This window comes from Euprymna scolopes, chromosome 40 (genome assembly GCF_053919585.1).
Source record: "Euprymna scolopes isolate OS-2025 chromosome 40, ASM5391958v1, whole genome shotgun sequence".
Classification (NCBI taxonomy): Eukaryota; Metazoa; Mollusca; class Cephalopoda; order Sepiida; family Sepiolidae; genus Euprymna; species Euprymna scolopes.
The window spans coordinates 30,154,505-30,173,574 of record NC_136521.1 but is presented as its reverse complement, the minus strand read 5'-3'; the positions used below and the strand labels follow the sequence as shown (position 1 = coordinate 30,173,574).

The window sequence follows — 19,070 nt, the reverse complement described above, 5'->3', positions numbered from 1 at the left end:
TCCTCCCAATATGTTGAACTTAAACGAAATTAAATTTATTTTCCGTTTCACTTCCGGTTGTTGCTTCGTTTTAATCAATTTTCTTATGGTATTTTTTCTTTTTTAAATTGTTCGGTGTATTAACATCAGAGGCCTCAGGACAAACTTTCCCAATATCCAGTATTTTCTCTTTTGCAAATCTCATATTCTTGCTATTTCTGTGTCTAATCAAGATTCTTCTATTGATAGCAACGATTTATATGTAGATGGTTATTTATCTTATATATTTTATTTGTTCGCTCAGACCTTTTTATACATTTACATAATCTTGCTCTTTTTCTTCAAAATGATCTCCCCATTTCACTTGTTTTGAATCTGATAAGTGTCCGTTTATCTGTCTTAGATTGTCTTTGCTACATTCTACTTCCTATTTATTTTTTGTGCATCGTTCACCTATAGACAATGATTGCTCAGTTGATGCTATATCCATCAGTATTGATAATGCATTACAACTTCATCCATCAAGCTCCATTTTTGTTTTTGGTGATTTTAATGCTCATCAATCTATGTGGCCCCCCAACTTTAATCACACAGATCTAGCTGGTGAAATCTGTTTTAACTTTTCTCTCTCTCTCATGACTTGTCCCAACTTGTCATCTTCCCTACACACTTTCCAGATAATGACAGTCATCAACCATCCTTACTTTATCTTTTTCTCACTTGTTTTCTTGAATCTTGTTCTGTTTCCTCTTCTCTATTGGATCCTTCTGTTGTTGATATTGAGGTCATGTGTTGCATGGAGAGAAATATGATAATGATATAATGAATGTGTAAAGCGAATCTTACAGACAGGCTTAGTTCTGATTAAATCGGAACAGTATAGGGACGTGGATAAAGAACACGAAACTTTGATGGTATGGTCACATTGAAAGAATGGGTGAGAGTTCTTTGGTATTTGTAAAACAATTAAGGTAGTAGGTCCAGTTCATAGGGGAAGGCCAAGGAAAACATGAAAGTGATCAAAACGGACTTGAATAAAAGATGGATAAATAAAGACCTGGCCTGAGATAGGTTAGTTTGGTAGTTAGTTTATTAAAACCTCCAACACATGCCATCATGTAAAATGGACATTAAACCGAATATGATGATGATTCCATGAGAGAAATCAGTCATTTCCATATTCGATTATGTGAAACAAAACTTTCTATTTTTACTTCACTTAATTTTAAAACTCTATATAAAAATAGTTTTTACTTTGAAATGATTTTTAATAAAATGTTAGAATCAACGTTTATATTGCGGAAAACATAACTGACTTTCATATTGCGCATGCCAAGCGTAACCTTCAGGCATTAGAAAAAAAAAAATCACCGCACAAACTCTATACTAACTTTTTCTTCTGTTTACAACCATGGCAAAAAAAAAAAATGCATAAAATTCTGATGATGGGGTATATCGCCAAAATATTAATTTAAAACAAATAAATATTTGTTTATTTTATATAATATTGCATTGTAATAGTGCTTATAAACGTATTTCTTACATATTTTACTTTGACATTTTTTTTTTAGAAAGGTTTTATATAATATTTATTCTAAAAGTTTATATAAAAAATAATCTTCACTTTTAAATGTTTTTTTTTTTAATATCTTGTGATAAAAATATTTTTCAGACTTGATTTTTTTATTGATGCTTTTTAAGTTTGCATGAAAAAATTTTTTTTATTCAAAATTAAATATATTTTTATTACAAGATATTTAAAAAAAAAAAAAAATTTAAATAAAGACTTTTTTTATGTAAACTTTTAAAATATATTTTCAAAGTATAACGTAAGTATAAATCAGAAGGGACTTTTCCTCAGTATACACCGGCAAGACTTGGAAAGATTTCCACCATAAAGAAAGCAGAATCAAAGTTTTATTTAACACTAGCGGCTGTGCCGCGTCGGCACACACAATGCCGAGTCAAACACAAAATCGAGTACACTCAACATCATCTTACCATCAACGCTTACCCTGTGAACTTGGAGCATGGGAAATTCCCATATGCACAAAACAAAATCACTGAAAAAATAAAAATACCCTAACTAAGGATAAGGATGATGAGTAAACGGTGGATAAAATGATTAAAATTATTATGAACTTACCAGGATTTGAACCTGGAACCTTCTGATCCGTAGTCAGACGCATTATCCATTGCGCCACAAGAGTCCTGTCCATATGCCGAAAGTTGTTACCGCGACTGTATACAGACAGTGCTAAATTCTGTTGACCTGGGCAGGTAACTTTTTCAACAATTGCACAAAACGGCCCAAAAACCCTTATTTCGGGCTTTTTGTGTGACTCAGCATTAGTCGTTACAAGCCATATATAGATAAGGACAATCTAGGGACTCTTACCTTTCAGGGAAAAAAAATTTCAATTTGGTGCATCCGTTCGAAAGTTATTGGTATATGTACACACACACATAAACATTTAGATTTTTATTAATAGTATAGATAACCGAATATTAAATTTTAAAACAATTTAATGGTAATATACAATATATCCAATGTTGTTGTCATCAATCTATTATCAACAGCTATAACTTCTGTAGGTAAATATTTGTTAAAACAAACAAATGAACCAGTTCAAATGATGTAATAGTTCAATCTTATGGAAAAGACACGTTGACATATATCAATTAGATCGTGGCAAGTCCAAGGTTTTTTGACTTATAATGACATAAAAGAAAAATAGTTCTTTTTTTTTTTCACGACTATGGTTATCAGAAATACATTATGATTTAGTTACTTATTAAAGAATGAATGAGAACTTGATCAGGTATTGCTCTTCCTTTTCATAAAGTTCAAACAAGAATCGTGTGAAACAATACGATCAGAAAAGAAAACTTCTTAAAGATAAAGAAGAACGATTTGGTTTAAGAAACCATTATTTGAGAAGCTCGGTTTTTTATGACTTTCTGTGCTATTTAAAAAAGATAGACAGAAAGAAAGAAAAAAGAATGCGAATTAAATTTAGAGGTTATCTTTCCCAAACTGTCAAGATGTCCTTTGCTTATATAAAAAGTAGTCAGTCTCTTTCTGTTTTATCATCGATAACTTTCTTCCTGCAAAAAAAAATAAAAAATTGATTCTGGTTCGTTAGTATTTTTTTTTTTTTATAGATCGTTGCAACATATTGTTAAAAACAATAAAATTTAATTCACTTTAATTCCTTTCAGAAAATACTTTGAATAGGTTGGTTGGTTGTTTTTGTTTTACGGCATATCAACCATTTTCGGGTTACTTAATGCCAAATCCAGTGATTTTTGAAGAAAAAAAATTATGTTCTAAATTTTTATATTTTCCAGTACTTATTGTATTTTTTAATCAAAATCTTCTTGAATTATGTTGAATTTAACCATTAAAAAAAAAGAATTTGGGCTTCAAAGTATATATCTTCATAGTGTTTAGTTGAGTTGTTTTATAGAGAGAAGTTATTTTTGTTTTGTTTGTTTGTTTAATGAGATGTTTAACCAGAATATCAAACTTCATTAATTTATTTAATGCCGGACTCCCCCCCCCCTCCCCCCCCAAAAAAAACCTTCCCTTTTTTATATTTTTAAGAGTGGTCTTGTTACTCTCAAAAAGGAGAGAATTTCGTCCAAGAGTTGTTTTCGAAGATATTCTTCATATTGTTAGATTTTAGATATTGTTTTCTAGCAGTATCGAGGGCTCTGCATTCTACGAAAAAATATTTGACTGTTCAAGTTTTCTGACAGAATGAACATTGTTGTTGCTGTTCTTATTTAAGTATGAAGAAGTGTGCAATTTTTGTATGGCCAATAGGTGCTGAGGTTTTAGGCGTGCATTTGTTTGCTATTTTAACTCTTATACAATTACTTGTTCCTTTCTTGATTTTCTAGAAGTTGATCTCCATTCTTTCAGTATGGGTTTTGATTTGATATAGCTTGTTATTTGTGTTATTCCATTGTTGCTGACATTTTGCATAAAATATTTGGTTGATTTTATGTTTAAAGTCGGTGTAAGGAATATTAGTTGTATCGGGGTTAAAGTTTAGAGCTGATTTAGCTACTAAGTCAGTTCTTTCATTTCCTTTTATTCCGATGTAGCTTGGAATCCAATATATGATTATTTCTTTGTGTTTAGATAATGAGTTGATTCTGTTTAGTAGATTAATGATGTGGTTAAATATGTTGGTATTATGAAAATCCAATGCACATCCGACAGAACTCATGTCTGCGAAAGAGACACCATTGAATTGACAGAATATGATCCCATCAAATTGATAGAACACATTCCGAGCAACACCGTGATGTTAAAATGGAGAGGGAATCTGAAAATATTAGGAATTTCTTATGTTTATTTTTTCTAAGATATTGAGAGCGAGGAAAGTGGCACACACTTCAGCAGTAAAAATTGGACTTTCTGGAGGAAGAACATTTTTTTCAGAGTTGTTCTATTTGAAATGGCAGTGCATAACACTCTGGTCTCCGTCAATAAAAATTTGTAGATAATCAGCATATCTCAGAAGAATATTACAGTTTTTTGTTTTTCTAGGTAGATATTAGCGTGGGTTTTTGCTTTTAAGAGTTTGTTTCATTTTAGAATTATTTTAGGATTTTGGAGAATCCAAGGATGTGTTCCTGGTTATTTTTAACAGGCATTTCTGATTCCTGAATACTAAAGGGTTTTATAGCTTTTTTTTTGCTTCAAATGATTCCTTATATCTTGGATTGAATGTAACTTTGTATGCTGAATTATTTGGGTGCGCTTTTAATTTAGTGCAATATTGGGCACTCAGTTTGTGACTCCTTATATATTAGGAATCTCATTAGCCTCCGCATAAAGACTTTCAACTAGGGTCATTCTAAAAACACAGTACTAATCTCGGGCCTCCATTGCAGATTGAATTTAAAATCTTTAGGGAAAAGTTTCTAGCTGATTTGTATATAAAACTACTGTAATCCAATTTAGATCTAATCAATAACTTATATAGTTTCATTAAAGTTTATTGGTTTGCTCCCTAATCTGTGTGAGCTATCACATGTAGTAGTTGTAGTCTTTTATTGCAACTACTACTTAGATGGGGATGAATGTCAGTTTTCAAATACTAATCCAAGAAATTTGTGTTCATTTACGGTGGGGATTACCGTTATTCAGATTTCAGTGTAGAGTCATTGTGAAGTTTTCTCTTATGACAGAAAAGTACACATTTAGTTTTTGATTGGGAAAATCTATATCCATTTTCCGTTGCTCATTCATCTCGTTTGTTGGAGTTTGTATTTAATCGTGCATATATATTGTGATCTGCAATACACCAGGAGATCATCTACATATATTTTGATCCTCAACGCCAGGGTCTAAACATTTCACTATGTTGTTCATTTTAACATTGTCACGGATAGAACTCTTCCTAGAGGGACTCCCTCCTCCTTGATCATAGTGTCAAAGTAAGTGGATTCAATGCGAACCCTAAATTTGCGATCGGATAAGAATCCATTTATAAATTGTGGGAATCTGCCTTTTAGATCAAGATTATGCAAGTCTTATTATTCTATAATTCCATGTAAAGTCATAAGCTAGGTTGAAAAACAGTGTTGATAAGTGCTCATTCCTGATAAATGCTTCCCTTATAGCTGTTTCTAGTCAGACTAGGTGACCGGTTGTACTTTTATTACAGAATCCACATTGTAGGTTGGAGATAAAGTTGTTGGATTCAAGATACCAAACCAATCTGTCATTTATTATTCTCTCCATTATTTTTACACAAACAGTTGGTTAAAGAGATCAATCCATAGTTTGCAGGTTTTAATTGTCTTCCTGGTTTCAGGATTGCTATGATTGTGGTTTGCCTTCATAAGTCTTGGAATTCACCTTCTGTCCATAATTTATAAGTTCTTAGTAATTTTAGTGATTCTGTAGAGAGTTGTCGCAAGAATTCATAATGATTTCATCTGGTTCTACGGGTGTGTTGTGGGATCTTTTAACCAAATTAAAAGATTCTATTAATGTAAAAAGTTTATCTTCTAAGCTTTTTTGAGTTAAAATTTAGTTTGTGCTGTCATAAATTTTGTGTTATGGTTTTGATTGGATGAATTTTGGGAAAAGATTTTATCTAGTAAGTTTGCTATGTCCTTTTTATCAGTTACTCTGGAGTTATTTTTAAGGATGTGTTTAATGTTTATCTGCAATTTTTCAAATCATCTCCGATATTTCTCTTGATTCTGAACTGAAGAGAAATTCAATTTGCTGCCAGTTTTTCCAGCATTCTTTTTTAGCTGCTTTAATTACCCTATGAGCTTTAGGTCTGTTTAGCTTGTATTCAATCAGATTTGAAGTTGTGGCTTGTTTTTGGAATTTTTTGTAAAAGCCACTTTTCGCAATTTGATGGTTTCCCAACATTTGTCATCAAACCAGGGTTTGCCGAGTCTGCTAGGTGCTGAGGTTTTAGGCGTGCATTTGTTTGCTATTTCAATTAGTGTTTCTGTGAAATATTCTATTGAGTCGTTTGTTTCAGTGTGATTCAACCTATTCCTACATTTTCTTTGAATATTTGTCAATTTGCCTTATTTAGTTTCCATCAGGGAGGTCTTTCGCTGTTGGATTTTGGGATTTCTAGCAGTATTCGAAAATGATCACTGCCACAAGTATCGTCATATAGTTTCCAGTAAAAGTCCATATGTATTGATGGGTAACATAAGCTTAGGTCAATGGCTGAGTAGTTTCCAACAGTTGGGTTGAAGTGTGTAGGTGCACCATCACTAAGGAAGCATATATCATTTTTGTTAATAAACTCTTCCAACGTTTTGCCCTTTTTATTAGTGTCTTTACATCCCCACAGGATGCTATGATTATTGAAGTCTCCTAATAGGATGAAAGGTTTAGGTAATTAGTCGATCAGTTTTTTTCAATTCATTTTTATCCATTTCATCACTTGGTGGGATATACAGAGAACATACCTTCATTGTTTTATGTAGAGTGTTGTTAATAGCAATTGCTTAGAAGTTGGTTATGTTTATTTTGCTGTGAGATTATATCGTTTCCAACTAGAATTGTTACCCCCCACCCTCCCCAGGGGTCCTGCTCCCAGTATTATGAGTGTAATTAAATATTTAGCAGTTCTTAATATTGCTGTTGTCTTGTTTCAGGAAGGTTCCTTGAAGACAAACTACTGTGGGGTGTCCTTGTGTTAGTAGCAGAAGTAGTTCATTCATATTTGTTTTCAAACTGCGACAGTTCCATTTCTTTTCCCATGGTGGTTTGCATGTTTATTTTTTATTTTTTTATTAATCTACCTGCATCTCTTTGGAGGTAAAGGTTTTATTTTTGTTTTTGTTATAGCTTGTGTGTTTGGTTAAGGGTCTTGTTGAGATTTTTATTTTCTTTATCTGGGTAGTTTGGAAAATTAATTTGGGTTCTTGTTCATTATTTTCTTGTCTTTTTGGATTTGTTTTTTTTATATTTTCTGTCTTGTTATCAGTTCCCATCATTTCTAATATTTGTAAACTATTTTGCGTGTCTTGTTTGAGTTTCTTGTTTCCTTTATTGTTTTATTACTGGCTTTATTGGTCTCTTAATTGTTTTGCATGTTTCTGTGATACATTTTTAAGTGCTTCATTTGTAAGCGAATTCTTATCATTTTTGTTTGGTTTATTATTTCTATTGTTTTAATTGAATCAAGGTATTTTTCATTGAGGTTATTTTGGAATTTTAGCCATTTTTCATACTTTAATGAGATTAATTCATTTATTAGCTCTTTAAATTTGTTGCATATTTTATTGCGTTGATGTGGTATGTTGGTGTTTTTGTTATTTCGGCATATTTTTCATCTTTTAAATGTGTTTCAACTTTTAAATGTGTTTCATCTTTTAAATGTGTTTCAACTTTTAAATGTGTTTCAACTTTTAAATGTGTTTCAACTTTTAAATGTGTTTCAACTTTTAAATGTGTTTCAACTTTTAAATATGTTTCATCTTTTAAATATGTTTCATCTTTTAAATATGTTTCAACTATTTTCTTAGCTTCTAAGAAAGTTGTGTTTCTTGTATGTTTTACCTCCGTTATTTCTTTTTCCTTTGCAAATATTTTACATATTTTGCATGGATGATTTTCAATGCAGTTTGTACATTTTAATTCATTAGTACACACTTCCTTGAGTCGTCTAGCCCTCTATCCCCACACTTTCCACATGCTTTTTTTTCTCTGCAGGTTTCCATGTGGTGTCTATACTTGTGGTAATTAAAACATTTTAGAGGATTTGGTATATATTTCTCTACTTTTTCACTTAAATAACCAATTTTAACTTCTTTTGGTATTGTTGGGGAATCGAAAGTTAGTATATACGTATTTGTCGCAATCAGCCAACCATACCTTTTTATACTTCTATGTATGTGGTTGATCACTCCTTGTTTTTTTTTTCAGTTCCTTTTTTGTTTCTTCTCCCATTGCTAGAGATAACTCGTAGCTTCAGATATATTAAGTTTTTCATGTGGGAAAACTTTGCATTTGTATTTATGGAATTTATCCATTTTAAGTTTTGGGCATTTTTCTGGTTGGTGACTTCTATTGAGATGTTTCCATCTTATTGTTTTTTATTGTTTTGCTTCTGTTGTTTAGTATTTTCTCATTAATTTTTTTATTTTCTAATAATTTAATAATCAGGAATCTTGGAAAATTTCTTTCTTTTGTGGATGGTAAGGTTTTCCATTATTTATTTTCTTGTCCTCTGAGCTGGAGAGATCAGAGACATCTGAATGGTTTCTTTTCCGGTATGTAGCACCTAAAAGTTGTTTTTATTTTGGTTTTCCATAAATAATTTATTTTCATCTGTCATGCTCCCTATCGACCTTGGAGTCTATAATTGGGACATGGCAAGGGGGGGGGGAAACTCATTCGCCTTGCTTATGTTACATGAAAGACACTTCTGGTCAGTAAAATCTCAAGCACTTTTTGTTGACTAAATTATTTAAAATTAATTTGTTTAGCCGAAAGCAGATATGAAGAGTTTAAGTCTTACCAATTGATTGACCCTTAGCCATCGCTTGCCATAATATATTTGGGGACAGTGTTAAGTGGGTGGGGGATAAGTATTTTGTTAAGTTTGGGTGGATTATACACAATGTGGCTTGACAAGACTATCTGATTGATCAGATCAGACCTCACTGATCTTCTATCAAGCCAAAGTAAGGGTCAAAGTGGTGTGTGTTGGGGAAGTTGAAGTGCTTAAACCTGACACCAACTCCTTCAACTACCAAGATTCTGTCCTAAGACATCACAGGTCGCCACCCACGGCCAACAGGTGGCTCCATTGAGAGACTTTTGCTCTCCGCAAGAGGGGCAATCAGCATATTCTAGAGCCTCGCTGACAGGGCGGGTGACTGGATAGGAATTATTTTATACGAACGTCATTTTACAAAAGGGATGCAACTGTATTCGTTAATAGAGAGCTACTTCTATAACAGAATATTTTGAAAAATAAAAAACGATATTGTTTGAAAAACAAAGCAAAAACAAATTGACTAGAAATTAATGTAATGCGAAACATTTAATTTATAAGTCTACAATTGATTATTTCTGTTAATTGATTTAATTACAAAAGAAATTTCTAGAAATGTAACAACTTTCATTTGAGCTGTAATTTGAAATCTGAACAAAGCAGAATTGGGTGTATAGCAATATAGCCTGTACAAATTATTCTCTCTGAAGTTGGATTTAAATACCTTTTAAATATCCATGAAATTTATTCACCTATAATTTTATAAAAGCTCTAACTTATTTAACTGATAAGCTATTGAGCTTACAATTAGTTTACAAATTACAGTTATTTAAGTGAAGCTTTAATATCATCAATCAAACATGGCGATTTATACACCTGAAGGTGAAGAACAGTTGCACATGAAAATTACGAGTTCCTTTCTCAACCTCATTACGACAATTATCATATATTATTATAATGATATCCAAAAACGAGACTACATCAAAGAGAGGTCACTGATATTCTTGGCCAGGGTTGCTAAATTGGCCTTTTTAAAGCCAAATTTCTTGAATTTGACCTTTTTCGAAGCAGTTTGGCCCTTTTTAAAAGGTAATGTACAGACTAACTAAGGAAGTAACAACAGAATATTGTATAGAAAATAAAAACAATAATTCTTCATCTAAAAAATTCAAAACTGTAAGAGAAATGATTTTGTTGTTCTTCTCCGGTATACGTGGTGTAGTTCACATTAAGTGCAGATATCATACAAAATAATGAAAGCTAAAGTGACACAGTATTTTCAAAATATCAAATATCTTTTTCATGATTGTTTGAAAATGTGTGGAAAACAAAAAGATCACATTTCTTTTTTTTTTCTTTCATTTTTTAAACATAAAAAAAAAAAATCAAGCCACACAAGTCCATTCAAAGGTATCAAATTATTCAATTCTTCTTGTATAATTGTTTGCAACAATTGATTTTAAACATTATTTCACATAAACCAGTTGCTACTCCAAATTAGTTATGTTGTATAGCTTACATTTCTGTTCCGCTCAAAAGATGGAAAGCAGTGATGTATAAAAATACAGGGTGGTCGATAGAAAAGCAAGAAATTTGAGGTCATAAATTTTATTTGGATTAAAATTTATTGTGTCTCACTTATCCACTTCCCTGATTTTGATTATGGTCACATTATGGACAAAGTCAGCAGAAAACAAATTACATATTTTCAAAAGTTATTTTTTTCAAAAGTGAAAATCCAACGTGTAGACTGACAAAATGTATAGCTGTGTTGCCAAATTTATTTTCAATGATCAAAGTTTTATAATGTAGCAATTTTGAAATGTGAAAGTCCTGAAGCAGCTGCTATTCCCCAATCAGGAACGACTCCCATTTATATTTTATCAAACTTAAAATACATGATATTAAGAGATATATAGGATGGTCACTAAAAACGCGGGAAATTTTAGGTTGTAAATTTTATTGTTTAAATTTGATTGCATTTGCTTTTGATTATGGACACATTATGACTAGAGGTAGCAGAAAACTTTTAGACTTTCAAAAACGGATAATTATTTTTTCAAAAGTGAAATTTCGACTTGGGGGCTGACAAAATGTTTAGCTATGTTACTAATTTTTTTTGAATGACCACAAAACATCAGTTCGATAACGTTATTGCAAGTTTGAAATGAGGTTCTAAAGCAGCTACTACTTGCCAAAAAGAAGTCCCCCCCCTAAAAAAATAAATTTCAATAAATAAATACATATATTATTTCAAGAGATATATAAGATAGTCGCTAGAAAAGTAGGAAATTCGTGATTAAAATTGTTTAAATTTTATTGCATCTGTCTGAATTTTGATCTTGATAGCCACATTATGGCCAGAGATAGCAGAAAACTTAGCATCAAACAAAATGTTTAGCTATTTTTTTTTTTTTTTTTTTTTTGCAACGATCACAACTTTGAAACCAGGAGGTTCTACAGCTGCTACTACTCGCCAAAAACAGGTCCAATAAACGAATTTCACACTTTTGTAAAAACTAAATTTCCATTTGACAAATTTCCTGCTTTTCTAGCGACCATACTGTATTCATTTATTGTTGTTGATGGTGAACGAGTTGAATAACAGGACACACAGGAGTCAACAGAGTAGTTTTCTTGTATCTGATCGCCAGTCAACTGACAATCTCAATTTCAGGTTAGTTTATATAATGTTCTGACACCCATACAGCAACCTATAAACACTCATTTTGGTATTTCACCTTTGCTGTCAATGTTACCACGCCAAGGAATGTTTATTTGGTGATGAGATTTTTGTCTGCAGCTAACCTTTGAATAAAGATTACCTTTGCAGATGGTTTCAAATCAATCAACAAATATTTCATTTCTTAGAATCAACAGTTTTTTTTATTCCTTTCAACCAGGTGCTTGTCTGTGTCAAGTATATTTTATTCTTGGAAATTGATATTTTTGGTATACCCAGCATGGATATTCCACAAGAATAGCGATTGCCGTCAACTAAATTTTCAGTCATATAACGATAACATGTACTTACACTGCAAGATTACTCTAGAATAAGAATACATTAAAAAGGAACATTTTTTTCTTTAAGTTGTAGAAATCATTTGTTTGAAATCATTGTACTTGAAGAAATATAAAAATGGTTCAGAGAATAAAAATGCAGAATTTTTTAAAATTAATTTTTCCTTTATTTTTCTTTTGTTTTTATACAAGAAAATGCCACATGAATGCATCTAGAAATATCAAATTATATAATTCTGCCTACATAATGTTTGCTTTAGATTTTAAACACACCCTGCATTAAAGACATGCTACACGAAACTAAATAGTTTTTTTTTCTATTCCAGTCATGTAAATTAAATTTATTATCTGTTCGTGAAAACAATCTGGAATATAAAAGTATCACCTGAATTTTTACCAAAGACTGAAGAAAATTGTTGGGCTGTACACACTTGAATGCTAAAAAATGCTCGTAACATTTTCTAGAAGCAGAAACACATGAGAGAGTAACTTCATGAATACCTTTCTGGGATTTTAAAACAGAAGAACCAAATTTACTGGTCGTTCCTGGAGAGTAAGGAATGTCAGGGGTGTTCATATATGAATTAGAGAATTCTGATGAAATAGAATTTCTATAAGTAAACCTTATAATTAAATTTCCTCTTAAAAAGAAAAAAAAACAACTCCCCCCCAGCACATTTGCACAGAAAGCACATTTGCGAAAAAAAATCATTATCGTCACTATAGTCGACCTACAAAAGCCAAATCTTAAATTTTTCCAGTTCATGTAAAATTCATTCAATCATTTTGTTTTCCGTTATTACATTGATGAACTCCTGCTCCCCAAAAAGACATTTTACTCCTCATACCTATGTTACATACATGAACTCTTTCTGCTCCCTAAAGTCCTTTTCTCCCCACAAACCGGAACATTCAGACGCATACGTTGATATTGTTTTCATCTTTGTTATCCCCTAAATTCTAATTATCCACAAACTTATTTTATTATCTTATTTGTTTCCTTCGTTCACATTACCATCCAATAAACATTCTATTTTTATATAATCTTTGCGCTATTGTTGTTCGTTCAGCCCGTCCTGCTTATTGTCAACTTCTTTGAAACTGAAAGCAGATTTCAAGATTAATCATGCAACCCTTGTATCTTTCTTTTACTCCCTTCCAAACCTAGAGAAATATATTGCTTGCATGCCGCAATAACGTAACATGTATACATGTCAAAGCTGGTCTGTAACAATATATATATATATATATATATATATATATATATATTGATTGCAGAAATTTCCCTCTGGACCAAAGTACCGTAGGTTTGCAACAACAGATGCCACATACAAATTTATTAAGTCTAGATTATTAGCCACTATCTTATATAACTTTAGAACGCCATTTTAGACACATTTAGTAGTTATAATAAAATTCTTCATTTCATCCTTAGAGCAACATCATCACAACCATCTTTAGAGGAAATATTTCTTATTTTTCTCTCTAAATATCAAGTCTTCCTACCACCCCTAGTCATCACTGGAAGGAATTCTGCACTTTTGACAGATATGGGGTTTAACTTAACTGGATCATAAACTCATAGACATAATCTTTCCCTTTTCTGATTCAAAAATAATAAAGTCTTCCTCAGAATAATTCCGCTCGTTCTGATTGGGTGACCTCTGACCATTCCTATATTCCAGAAGAATGGTATTTGCATGCTAAATGAACGCTAATGTACCATTAATGTCTGGCATTGCAATGATACCTACTTTTGCCCTCTGCGTAAATTGCTGTTTCCTTGCATTTTACAACATAAGTTTGTACTTCCTGTCTCTCTCTCTCCCAATCTCTCTCTGTATATATTCTTCCCAACTCTCTCTCGCTTTTTATATTTCTGTTACTGCTAAAATAAAAAATAAAAAAATTCACGGCAATGCTGAAGAAAAAACAACATTAATTTCCTCGCTCGGTCGCTTTGTACATTTACTCCAGTAATTAATTATATTTTTTTCAAACTTAGTTTTTTTTTTTTAATATACTTTCTTCAAATATGCTTTATTATAACCTGTGCAATCTATTACAATCGTCGTCGATTAAAAAATAAATGTTTCGGCTTGATATGTACTTATGTTGTTTCAATTTAATGTTTTAACATATGTGAAATATTCACATTTTGAAACTGTTACGCTATTTATTTAGTTAACTACATTTTATGTTTATTTTTTCACACCCCCTCTTATAATAAAAATATAAACTTTTTTTACTGATTGATTTTTTAATCGCATATCTTTTCAAATAACTATGTTCATTTAAGTTAGTATGCTATATATTTTTTTCAAACTGTTTAGATATTTTTAAAATGTATTTTACAGTTTTAGCAGTTTCAAAAATGTGAATGTGCAACAGAAAATAGTTTAACAGTTTTACAATGTAAACATCGACATACATACATTTGTATGTATATATATATATATATATATATATATATATATAAAAATTTTCAAAAATGGTTTTAGAATGAAGTTTTAAAAAAGACAACATAAATATGCATTAATTTGAAGCAAAAAAAAATGACAATTTTCACTTATTTTTTATCATTCTTTTTTTTTTCTTTTTTTTACATGGGGGTCACCACTTATCAAGGCCCAAAGGCCACTCAGGGATAAGGGTTATTGCGTGTACAGTAATCAATGAGATAGTATTGTAGTAATCATTAGTATTGGGGGTTTTGATAGAGTGTCTTAAGGGGATAGTTTGTCAGGAGTTTGTTTATGTTGAACTTGAAGACGTCCAAGTTGTAGTCAGGTGGGAAACAGGCAAGCGGCAGAGAGTTCCACTGGCGTGCAGTTCTAAGAAAGAAGCTTTGCTCATGGAATCTACATTTGAATTTAGGCACAGATAAAGAGTGGGGAAAATTATTGACAGTAGTTTCAGCCAGACAGGTGTTTCTCGTGAAAGATTGGCGAGAGGGGAACGAGGGATTGGAGCTCAGACGAGCACCTGCCATGGAAATAACGATAAAACATGTTCAATGTTTTTAACATACTTAATGCTTCTTTCTCTAAGGCTTTTTTTCTAGATATTTTAATGACTTTAAATATGTTTAATTATTTTTTAGTTCTGATATTGACTTAGGTTTGAAACAAATCCACATTAATTCTAATTAGTCATAAATTGTAATTAACTGAAAAAAAAAAAAAATCACCCACCTCTTACTTCGCTATTCATGTGTTTCTCTCAGACTCTCACTCCATGTTGATTCAACCACTCTCATAGTGTTTAATATTTCTGTGAGCATTTAGAGAAATGGCGATTTCTTTTCAGATTATTTACATGTGCTTATACACATCGTAAACACTTATGTAAATTAAATGGAAATAGAAAAGGGCGTTTTACGTGAACAGTATTGACAGATATATCACTGCTTATGTATTTTTGATTGCAATTGAAGCAGAACAAATGCTAGTGGTTGTGACTCAGCAAGTCACGGATCACCTCTTTCATAACCAACGCTCAGATCCTCGTTTTTCCCAAGTCAAATGAATAGATCTCTACTTGAAAAAACCCTGCTTTGATAAGCTCATCGAACTTTTACTCCAAATCTAAAACGGAAGATTCTACATCAAATCTGTTGCTAAGATTATCAGAAAAATATCCTCTCAGAAAATACCTAAATTCAAATGCAATCCTTTATTTATATGTCAGATAAATTCAAACATGGAGTTCTGCTGCCAAATCTGGCGTGTGCCACTTCGAGCTCTCTTTTTTGCCTTGAAAAAGTACAAAAACACCTTCTCAATCTAGTGAGAGGTAACCTCTTCTTTCTACAGTCTGTTTCTCACAGAAGAGACGTTACTAATCTTGTTCTACCCATTATTTTCATTGACAATGCTCAACTGAGCTCTAATCATTTATCTTCCCCATAAAACATTCAGTAAGAATCGATCTTATTACCACAACTGAAAATAACTTCCCTTTTTGGTGTCTAGTGACAAGTTGAATTTCCATGAACAAAGGTTCTTTCCAAAATTTTCCCCCTTCATTACTATTGTATTATGCTTTGGAATTTTTGAGATGAGAATTGATAATTCATATTGTTTAGACCATTGTCCTCATTTTAATTGCTATTCTCACGTTTCAGCCGATGTAACCTCCAACCTTCTTCAGGTGTATCTTGTCGAACTCTGGAATCTTTTTGTTGAATTCCGAGAATCTGCACAGAATTTTGAACTGAAACCTGTATTTAATCCATGAGGGTAGCATGCTTTTGTTCCGTTAACCATAAGTCTTAAGTAATTTGCAATTATGTTTTGAGTGTCAGAAACAGTGAGGAATGAACCATCAACCTCCAGAAGAGTGTAACTTACAACTGAATTTTACGAACAACTTTATTTACAACTCCAAATACAATTGCGAATTATTTAAGACTTCTTTTACGCATCATAGCTGATGGAATGAGAGCCTGTTATCCTATGAATTAAATAAAGATTCCATTTAAAATTCTTTGAAGATTCCTGAATGCGTCAGAAAAATTTCGGAGTTTGATAAAATATACTTGAGGAAAATCAGATATTACATCGACTGAAACGTTGTAAAAATAAAACTCAATATTAAAACAGTAGTCTGAATAATACAAGTTATGACATTACCGTGGAACTGCTTCCATGCAGACTGCAACATGTCAACAAATACTTGTCAAACTGTCCTCTTAAATCAATTTTTTTTCATTTCATAATTTTCAATCCTCTTATAATATTGTTCATCATCTCGCTTACTCTTAAGTGATAAGTAATAACCCATAACTTCAGATATATATATATATATATATATAATATATATATATATATATATATATATATATGTGTGTGTGTGTGTGTGTGTGACTACTTCATTTAATCACATAAATTAATATACAGAGATATAATTTTATGCGTAAATTTTCAGTATTTACTTCAACAGTGCTCAATACATAGGTAGAGCTAGGTAGTAAGTTATAAAAATATATTTGATAAAATATACTTGAGGAAAATCAGATATTACATCGACTGAAACGTTGTAAAAATAAAACTCAATATTAAAACAGTAGTCTGAATAATACAAGTTATGACATTACCGTGGAACTGCTTCCATGCAGACTGCAACATGTCAACAAATACTTGTCAAACTGTCCTCTTAAATCAATTTTTTTTCATTTCATAATTTTCAATCCTCTTATAATATTGTTCATCATCTCGCTTACTCTTAAGTGATAAGTAATAACCCATAACTTCAGATATATATATATATATATATATATATATAATATATATATATATATATATATATATATATGTGTGTGTGTGTGTGTGTGTGACTACTTCATTTAATCACATAAATTAATATACAGAGATATAATTTTATGCGTAAATTTTCAGTATTTACTTCAACAGTGCTCAATACATAGGTAGAGCTAGGTAGTAAGTTATAAAAATATATATGGCAATTAAGCTACACAGAATATTCCACATTTCATTCTCGTGAGAATTCATCCAGCTTATGCCTCACGAATTCTCACAAGAATGAAATGCGGAATATTCTGTGTAGCTTAATTGCCATATACATTTTCATAACTTACACACACACATACATACACACTAGCATGCTGCCTGACCTTGTTCGCTTGTTAAATATGCTAATATATGGTATTTTTACATATATTGATTTATATATATTGATATTATACTGATTATTATATTGTACGCAGTATGTAGTAGTGATTTAAAAGTTAACAAAAAATTACTTTAGTGTCATCAGCTAGAACCAAAACTAAAACATGGCTCTCCAGCCTTATTCATTACTATATAACCTAATCCATACACATACAAAAACTAAAACATAACGTTGTTAAAGATATATATCTATCTATATAATTATAAAACTCAAATGACCATGTAACGGGTGTTGTAACCCAATATTCGATTTACGACTTCCGGTTGCACATGCGTACATAAGCAAATAATCAATGTAACAATAAAACATTGTTTTCAGCATTCCAATTGTTTGTTTTTTCGCGTTTAAATTTAAATAAACAATTGTTAATACTTTCTGCTTTTTTTTTAACAGTTCATTTTCGTATCATGTTTAATTCATTTTAACGCAACTTTCTTACAAATAAATCTACTTTAACCCATTGACAACCATAAGAGCATTTTAAAAAAGCGATTTACCCACCGCCTTTTTTTTTAAATTTATTCTCCATTTTTGAATACACCTTTATTATAAACATTCATACATTTTCTTCTACACTACCAATTAAATAAATAACCCGAAAATGTTTTTTTTTAAAATTTGTTTCAAATAATCAACACGACAATAAAACGTATTGCTTTACTGTCTACGTTTTCAACGTCCCAATTGTTTTTTGTTTTTGTTTTTTTGCGTTTAATTTAAAAGATATATCAAAATTTGAATTTAACTTAAGTATTATGGTATCTGTTCAGTGCACATTTACCTATAAGTATTGCAAACCACTTATAATTAAATCTCTAATTTTTTTTTCAAAGATAAACAATTATAAACAGAACGACTCATAGAAATCTATCTATATTCTTTTTTCATTTTAATGTACTTTCATAGAAATGTTTCTGTTATGTCACAAAAAAACTATTTTCTTTATGTCACAAGTGTCACGCTCATACATTAATTCCATAGCTAATATAACATACTGACCCAGCAGGTTACGGGTAGTCTAGAATATATATATATATATATATATATATATATATATATATATATATATATGTTGTTACGTAACCCATAAATTGGATTACGTATTTAATTAAAAATTGAAATATTTAATTTCAGGCACACGAGAATGCATGGTTTTTCTTGTTATTTTATTATGTTATCACTGAGGCAAATGAACATAGTTTCCAAGAGAGAGAGAAAAGGAGAGTATAGAAAAAAAGAGGGAGAGGCTAATTCTAAAAAGAGAGAGAGAAAGAGACAATGAGTATAGAAGTGAAGGAGAGAGGTGGGAGAGGCGTCTATTACACAGGCTAGCAGGTGGCTGATGACCCGGTCATTTGCTCGGAAACCTTTTGATGC

At 31.2% G+C, this 19,070-nt stretch overlaps 1 protein-coding gene and 1 non-coding gene across 3 annotated transcripts in view; both read right to left on the bottom strand.

Moving 5' to 3' along the window:
• The window catches only part of LOC145265462 (uncharacterized), a 407,543-nt gene that overhangs the window by 284,426 nt on the left and 104,047 nt on the right, over nucleotides 1-19,070 (bottom strand). The window lies entirely within an intron of this gene.
• Nucleotides 2,117-2,191, bottom strand: Trnar-acg (transfer RNA arginine (anticodon ACG)). The gene has a single exon. It is a non-coding gene; the product is annotated as a tRNA-Arg (tRNA).